The sequence below is a fragment of the Onychostoma macrolepis genome, chromosome 02 (genome assembly GCF_012432095.1).
Source record: "Onychostoma macrolepis isolate SWU-2019 chromosome 02, ASM1243209v1, whole genome shotgun sequence".
Lineage (NCBI taxonomy): Eukaryota > Metazoa > Chordata > Actinopteri > Cypriniformes > Cyprinidae > Onychostoma > Onychostoma macrolepis.
The window spans coordinates 32,344,293-32,353,519 of record NC_081156.1 but is presented as its reverse complement, the minus strand read 5'-3'; the positions used below and the strand labels follow the sequence as shown (position 1 = coordinate 32,353,519).

Here is a 9,227-nt window from a genome sequence, read left to right as displayed (position 1 = left end):
GCCAAAAATACATTAAATGCCAAAAATCATTAGGATATTAAGTAAAGATCATGTTCATGAAGATATTTTGTAAATTTATTACTGTAAATGTATAGAAACTTCATTTTTGATTAGTAATATGCATTGCTTAGAACTTAATTTGGACAACTTTAAAGGCAATTTTTTCAATATTTAGATTTTTTTTGCACCCTCAGATTCCAGATTTTCCAAATATTGTCCGATCCTAACAAACCATACATCAATGTAAAGCTTATTTATTCAGCTTTCCGATGATGTATTAATCTCAATTTCGAAAAATTGATACTTAAGACTGGTTTTGTGATCCAGGGTCACATTTCTCCCAGATTATTTATTGACATTCTATGACAGTAGAGCTGTACGTTTCTCATAAATGACTGAGATTAAGCTTTTTAAATGTGTATGATTTCATGTTTAAATAAATATATGTTCTTGTGTTTTTATTCTGTGTCTCCCAATGTTGTCTGTATATTATAAAAAATAGCATTTAAACTATATGCTGATAGCTCAAGACCACAATAACTTAGAATTGTATGTTTGCGTGCTTGAATGTTGCTCTACACTCAACTGAACACATTTTGATACACAACCCTGATACTTTCTTTATCAAAGGTTATCATAAATGTTAAGCTTCACTTGCATTAACTGTATTCTGTAGCATGTTGGTCAAATTAAGACAAATTTATTTAAATTGTATTTATGCCTAACCTCTAAACAAATTATAGCTCATCCTTCTCATAAGTGAACAGAAAAATGCACTGGTGTCAACAAATGTAACTTATATCAGTGAAATAAGTAGTTTTAATAGTTATTATTTGCATTTTCTGCTGTAGTAATATTTCCCCCTTCTAACCTCATTAGTGACAGCTAATTTTTGTGCCAAAATGTTTACTAAATTACATTATGGGTTAGGATTTGCTCCATGAATGTAGTTCTAATTTAAAACGGAGCTGTACATATCCCATAGGAACTTGTGATTGAAAATGTTTTCCAGAAGTCTGTGACAGATGTTCCTTGATGGCAGGCTCTGTGCATTCAACAAAAATCAAGAAGAGAAATAATCTTTTCAGCTTATTGAATGTTGAATGCTTCACAAATTGAATGTTTCACATATGTAATGAACTAAATATTTAATGGCCAGAGCTGTGTACAACAGCAAATGCAAATTGCCAGGTGTGGTGGGTCATGTCCATAAATAGAAAATAGTGTAATTTAAAAGAAGAGCATAAAGCCATATTAATAATATAATGTGAACTATACCTTTTCCTGTACCTTGTAGACTAGTGTTGTTGTGCAAGCCTCAAATTTGAAATGAGCTCATTTTGTGCATAAAATTGTAAACATTTATGATGTTATCTATGTTCTATTGTGAATAAAATATTGGATATATGTGATTTGAAATTCTTTTAGTTTTCATTTTATTCAAATTTAAAAAACGTCCCAACATTTCTGGAATTCGGTTTATATATATATATATATATATATATATATATATATGTGTGACCCTGGACCACAAAACCAGTCTTAAGTGTAAATTTTTCGAAATTGAGATTTGAGCTGAATAAATAAGCTTTAAGCAAAATTCAAAAATGAAGTTTTTATACATTTATGGTAAGACATTTACAAAATATCTACATGGAACATGATCTTTACTTAATATCATAATAATTTTTGGCATAAAAGAAAAATGTATAATGTATAAATGTATAATTTTGACCCATACAATGTATTTTTGGCTATTACTACAAATATACCCCAGCGACTTAAGCCTGGTTTTGTTGTCCCGGGTCACATATATATATAAAATACCATAATGGTTTAAGGTATTTGACTAAAACTTTAGAACGTTGTAATACAATGCAGCTTTGAATAGAAACAAACAAGGCAAAGGAGTCTTAATTGTTAAATATGAAATTTGAATTTATTGAAAATGGTGACTAAACTGAAACCAAATGAAAGCTAATCCTCCTACAGTATGGACAGGTGATGTTTAGAATATTATAACGAGTTTTGCATGATATTTGTAACAGATCAGAAGTGGTTTAGGGCTATGTTTAAATTGCTCAGAGAGAGAGGGAGGGCATGTTTGTGCATCAAATGGAAAACGTTCATCATGTAATTGCAAATCCCCCTCAGTCAAAACAACCTCATAGCACCCTTGTGGAGATTCAAACAGAACACACAATACTGTGATGAGACTACATTTCTCACACTGCTATTATCCATGAACGCACAGACGACACTGCCATATCCTTCCATTAACACTGGAGTTGCAAAATGACTTACAAAGCATGTAACTACACTGTAAAAAAGCCAACTTTCAAAAAGTCATCCTAATAAACATAAAACAGTAAAATGAACTATGATATTTTCATTGGAAGTGTTCCTGCATTATACTAAGTTGATTCAACAAATTCGTTGCTTAAATGTTAAAAACATGCAATATTTTGTTGATCTAACTAAGAAGTTTAAGTTTTCATTTATTCTAACGTTTCTTGTTAGCGCGTGCGCAGTTTGAACCTTGAACGCATGCGCACTTTGATACTTCAGCTACTTCGGCTGTATGACGCAGATTTCAAAATGTTGATGCTGATGAGGGGTGATATCGTGCCTGGTATGTAGTAATAATATTTTATAATCGATCAATTTTATTTGCCATGTATAATGAATGTGGTCTTCTCAAACTTACGGCCTAATCTATTTTGCAGCGTGTTTCTGTTTTCGCGCACTTTTGTGTGGTTGTCGATGCTAACGTGAAGGACGAGTGGCGTCGTGCTTGATCGATCCAGCTTTTCTATAAAATTAAGTAAGTACTTTTTTTTTTTTTATAATCGACTGTATTTTATTTGCCATGTATAATTAATGTTTTGCTCTTCTCAAACTGACGGCCTAATCTATTTCGCAGCGTGTTTCTGATGTTGTGCACATTGAGTTCTTTTCAAAGCTGATGTGAAGGAAGAGTGTCGTGCCAGATAAATCCAGCTTTTCTTTAAAATCACTGGTACGTAGTTATCATGTTTTATAATCGACTGTATTTTATTTATCATGTAAAAAATGCATTGACCGTGTAGACATCTTCCTATATTATATGGGTTTGGATTAACGTGGGTTAGAGTAAAAGATGACAGAATCATTTTTGGGTGTACTGTACCTTCACCTCCTAAAGCAGAAAGAACAAATGCAGATTTTATAAACAAAATATATGTTTGTCTGTTTTTTGTTTTGTTTTTTTAAGGTGAGTGACATTACCAAACATCGTAAAACAACGGCTCTTGAGGGATTGCTACTTTTCCTGCTTGAGAAGTCTGCAAGTTTGCTCAAGATATGCCTGGTAAATTACCATTTTCATACCCTATTTCCAAATCCATTTGTAAACTATATATATTTTACATGTATTCAGTTTATTTACACAACAAACAATAATAATAATAATAATAATAGGGGTGTAACGGTACGTGTATTCGTACAGAACGGTTCACCGGGCAAATTCCAAATGGAAGGGCAGGCACGTGCCCAGCAGTGTTGCCAACTTCTTTCAATGGAAAGTAGCTAAAGCCAGTTTGAAAAGTCGCTAAATGTCGCTAAATGACGTCATACGCTAATTAGCATATTCATGACGTCATCACGTTGTATTGCCTTTTACATTGTCTGTCTCTCTGTGCTCACATACTGTATTTTAATGCAGCCAAATTAATAATAACTGTTTTCATTTATATATTTTACTGTTTCTGATGTCAGACAAAAGAATAAAATATGAAATAGTGACTGAAACGCTGCCCTTGTAACTAACGTTACATCTCCCTTTCAAGACAAAATCTGCACAAAAATCCTGATTTATAATTGAGCTGTCTTCTGATTAAATCAAATACACAAAAGACGAGACAATTTCTGTGCTGTGATATCGGCTATATTTGCATGTAAAATTAGAGAAACAACATAATATCTATTTTAACTGAACGCGCTGCTCCTCTCAGCCGCTCGCTGAACAGAGCAGATGCAGAGAAAGAGGTGTGTACGCGCTGACCTCGCGCCGTTGCGGCAGTCCGAGCGATCACAGAGACTCGCTAAGGTTTGTCCAAGAAGTCGCTAGATTTGTCGCTAGTCGCTTTTTTGGAAAAAAAGTCGCTAGGGGGTCTGAAAAGTCGCTAAATCTAGCGACAAAGTCGCTAAGTTGGCAACACTGGTGACGTGCCCTGCTCACCCAAAAGTCCCCACTCCAAGGACTCTACCTTTTGAAGGGAGTAGGACATAGGGATTATCACTTCCATTTGGAATTTGCCCAGTGAACCATTCTGTACGAATACACGTACCGTTGCACCTCTAAATAATAATAGTTATTATTATTATTATTATTATTATATGTAAATTTACACTTCCATTAATACCTACCTCCCATCCATTATTCTCCCAGGATACGAATTCTGTGAACTGCTGCACCAAAGGTGTAAAGATTGGAATTCTGACTGTGGAGGAAGATGATGTTGCCGGTGTTACATCGCAGCCCACTGTTATCAACATGGCCATAATCTTGGAGGAGGCCATTGTGCTTGAGGACATTAAAGATCTTCCATCTGCATTTGCATATTTGTTTGGCCTCTTATATGCACTTAACATGGAATATCCGAAAGAATTGAAGTACACTTTTGAAGTCATCATGGATCTAGGTGGTACCTGCTCAGCTAGAGTGCAGTCATTAAAATCCAAATTTTGCTAAATGGATGAAGCCACTTAAATGACGTTGTTGTGTTGGCTTTTTTTTTATACTTTTATACTTAATGACTACAAAAAACACCTGTTTTCATTCAGTGTGCTAATTACTGCTAAGGTTTTTGTTTATTTGTTTGTTTGATTGTTTCAGCCTTTGCCTTAAAGGGAAAATTCACCCAAAAATGAAAGTTCTTTCATTATTTACTCACTCTCATGTTGTTCCAGACCTGTGATTTTCTTTCTTTTTCTTGAACACAGAAGAATATATTGTGAAGAAAGCTGACAACTAAAGGGTTGACTGTCATAATATTTTAATCCTATGGCAGCCAGTCAGTGACTACCTTCAACTGATCGGTTATCAGCATTCTTCACAATATCATCTTCTGTGATCAAAAGAAGAAAGAAAGTCAGGTTTAGAAAAACTCCAGTTGTAAATTAGAGTAAATGATGAAAAAACTTTCATTTTTGGGTGAACGATCTCTTCAGGCTGGAGTTTCTCCTAGTGTTTTTTTTTTTTCCTGGACAAAGTAATTGTATTTTATTTATGTGTAGACACTCTACTTCCAAAGATCTGGGTCAAGATTCGATTACAGGCATATCAGTGTATGTTCTGACAAGAAAAAAGTATAGTGTACTTATAGCTGCTGAGTAGGGTTTGTAGTGTACTCGGATGCTTTATTTTTTCTTATATATATATATAATGGTAAATTGTTTTTGAGGAACATTTAGGTTGATGTTAAAATATGCAGAATAGGAGTTTTCACATAATTGTTACTTTAAAAATCTACCAAAAATGTTAAGTACATTTGCAAATGTGCCTCATGTCACAGGACAGCTAACATTGTATGGTATAATTAACACCGGTTTTGTGGATTTCTTTAACATTCAATGCATTGAATTCAGTGTATAATGTTAAGAAGTTAAAAGGCAATATTTGATACTGTTATGTCATTGCTGTGCATTGGCAAAAAAAAAATTATTTGACCTATGTTATGGTCTCTTCTTTAATTAGACTATTTAAATAATATATAATAAATCAGTCTAGGCCTATTTGTTCAGTAAACAAAAAATATTTAGTTCTGTAATTCATTAGGTAAACATGACAATTTATGTTGTGTCAACTTGTAACCTTAACGTAATCTTTTGAGTTGGGTGGACTTCAGTCCCTGTTTGTTGAGTTTACTCAAAAAAGCGCTTGCGATAGGTTGCCTTATTATTTTAAGTTTACTCAACTTTTTTTTTTTACAGTGTAGGGCTGCAACAACGAATCGATTAAATCGATAAAAATCTATTACTAAAAGCGTTGGCAACGAATTTCATAATCGATTCGTTGTGTCGCGCGACGCGGAGACCTTTGATTATTAAAAAAAATAATAATAACTTTAGTTGAGCGCGGAGCGGAGTGAACACACTCTCTCGCACACGGATGGTAGCAGAGTTTGGCGCCTCATAAATAAATAAAAAAAAAAAAAAAACGAGCGGAGGTAGAGGAAAGATACATGGCGGAGGCAGAGAAATCCGTGCGACCCAAGTCATCCAAGGTGTGGGAGCAGGGGCGGCGTTTGCGTATGGCAGAGTATGGCAGTTGCCATACCCTAGCCCAGTCAGGTGCTGTGAAAAATTATCCAAACTTGAGTCGCTTATAATTCGTTTTTATTATTTTAAATCAGAGAGTTTTAAAAATAGTAAACCAATGATAAGCATTAAAATAACTTGTCAGTAAAACTTCGTAACGCCATTGGATCATCGAGCTCTCAGCGAGACCTCGTAACTTCACCCCACCTCCGTTCAGATTGACGCGCCGCGCACAGCCTGGAGAAGATGAGATCTCTGCTTTTTCGCAATGCAAGGGTGAATAAATAATTGGTGTTTGAATAGTACAGCGTTTTCTTTACTCAAACACTATGTCAGTAAAGGATAATGTTTTTGTGTGTTTGAAGAGTGGAGAAGAATTAGTTATTTGCTGTCTATATACGTTTTAAATATCCTGTGCATTATGTGCATAAGCGCTTAATTTGAGATTTTGGCCAAGTGTATTAAACAACAAGAAAAACTAAGCGCCCATATAGCTACAATCAAAGTTATATAACCTGTAAAAGTTGATGAAAGCATAATGCACTTGCTGCTTCAGATAACAGTTACAGCCGTTCTAATGACAGACAAAACACTCCATCTCCGTCATTCTCTGGTCAAAAACATTATTAACTCCATTTGAGCTTGATTTTCATATAATGTTAAGTGCAAGTGTCTGATACAATACCAACGCTAACGACGCAGTGTTGTTAAATTATTTAATTTTTGCACTCCCCAAAAAGTCTATATATTTGGCAGATGTAAAGCATACATGTGTATGTTTTTTGTGTTAGTCCATTTTTATTTTATTTTATTATTATTATAACAGCTCAGGGATGTTCAAGGAGCAACATGTTTGTGCACTTTCTAAAGATTTTAGTTCTGTTTTTGAATAAAGGGTTGGAAATGAATGCTTTTCTTTTCTTTTTTCTTTTAAATCCGATTAATCGATTAATCGAAAAAATAATCGACAGATTAATCGATTATTAAAATAATCGTTAGTTGCAGCCCTACATGTAACAACAACAAAACATGAACAATATGTTACAAAAAAGCTGATTCAAATCATGCCTTACAGTGTAACTAAAACCAAACATTTGCTTAATATTTGCCATCAGAATGAGAGTCCAAACAGCGGATAAAAACATCACGCTAATGCATTGCATAAATAATCCACACCATTCCAGTCCATCAAGTAACATCTTGTGAAGCTGCGTGTTTAAGTAACAAGTCCATCGTTAAGACGTTTTTAACATCAAAATGTTACTTCTGGCGCGAGTCCTCTATTCACAATATTGCTTTCTCCAGTGAAAGAAGGAGAGAAATATGACCAGAACAAGCACCATTCACAAAGAAAACAGTTCAAAAATGTGATGTTTTTATTAGCTGTTTGGACTCTCATTCTGACGGCACCCATTCACTGCAGAGGATCCATTGGTGAGCAAGTGATGTAATGCTGCATTTCTCCAAATCTGTTCTGATGAAGAAACAAACACAGCTACATCTTGGATGGCCTGAGGGTGAGAACATTTTCATTTCTGGATAAACTATTCCTTTAACAACACAAGTTCAGTTCAGTCATGTTCATACAGAAATGCATTTTGTTTCCTGCTATAAATGTTTCCGCAATTAATTTTTGTCACGTGGAGTGATGAAAACAGCAGAAGTACTTGAACAAGAATGACTCAGAGAAATAAACAAAACATTTGGAGAATACAAAATCAAATGAGTTATGTACACTCAAAAAATTACTCTTTGAATGAACATAAAAAAATCATGGAAAGGATTTCCACATGATTAACTTGCTTTATTTCAGCATTATGCAATTCTGTTATTCCAATTTAATGTACTTACGTTGGGTCAACTTAATTTATTAAGGTTGATTCAACTTATTTACTATGGTTGGGCACAGCTTAATTTAATAGTGTCAGCCCAACTAATCAGCAATGTTTTGGACCAACTAATTTATTTAAGTTAGCCTAACAAAAGTGCTTAATGCTGAAAGAAAGCCATTTAATCACATGGAAATCCTTTCCATGATTTAATTACATTACTTCAAAGAATAGCTTTTGAGTTGAATAAATTAAAACCTTTTTAACAAACTCTAATGGTGGAAACAACACACAACAAATGAGAAAAGGTGCAATCAAATTGTATTTCCAAAATTATAATGCACATTGTTTTACACAATTGAGTTGCTTGTTGATAACACAAGGAAATATATCTCAAGTTTGTTATGAGAATACAGGGAAATGGGCCCTCTCACTCGCATCCCACTTAATCTACTCTTAACATTTGCACTTTGTACATCTTGCACCTGTGGTTTTATGTGATGGTGAACTCACACAGAAGTTAATAAAAAATATTTACCAAACTTAGAACATTTTTTGCATAAATATATATTTACATTTTTTACATTGAAACGTAGGGACATTTTTTTAAACAAGTTTCAACAATGTCTACAGTATGGTTGGCATCAAGGGTAAAAACAAGACAAATGGAGATCTTACAATAAAGTTTAAAAAATTAAACATAGGTTAGTCTTAAAGGGATAGGCGAACTATCCCTTTAATTTTTTATGAGAAACTGAAAAAATAATTCAGCATACAGCTTTCCTTAAGTGCCAATAGACTGGACCTTGCATCAGAGAGAACATTTTTTTAATAAAAACAGAGCACAAAAAACCCCCAGATGAACTGAACACTGATATACTGGAAAATGGGGCCCTGTCTTTATACTCACATTCCCCTTCAAGATTTGCACTTACACCTGTAGTTTAATGTGCTGGAGTACCGAAACAACAAAACAGAAGGTACAAGTTTTCTGGTGTAGCTTTTGCTATGGCGATGTTTCTTAACGGGAAAGCAGTGTTTTGAGAACTTGTCCTTTGTTGGATAGTTTGTTTCCATCCAATTCCATAATGATCTTCT

At 34.1% G+C, this 9,227-nt stretch overlaps 1 long non-coding RNA gene across 1 annotated transcript; it reads left to right on the top strand.

Annotated features, from left to right (window-relative positions):
* The first annotated feature begins 2,544 nt into the window (after positions 1–2,544).
* On the top strand, positions 2,545–5,676 carry LOC131527335 (uncharacterized). The gene is made up of 5 exons (XR_009267632.1): positions 2,545–2,632; positions 2,727–2,824; positions 2,924–3,019; positions 3,254–3,349; positions 4,430–5,676. It is a non-coding gene; the product is annotated as an uncharacterized LOC131527335 (long non-coding RNA).
* Positions 5,677–9,227: the final 3,551 nt, after the last annotated feature.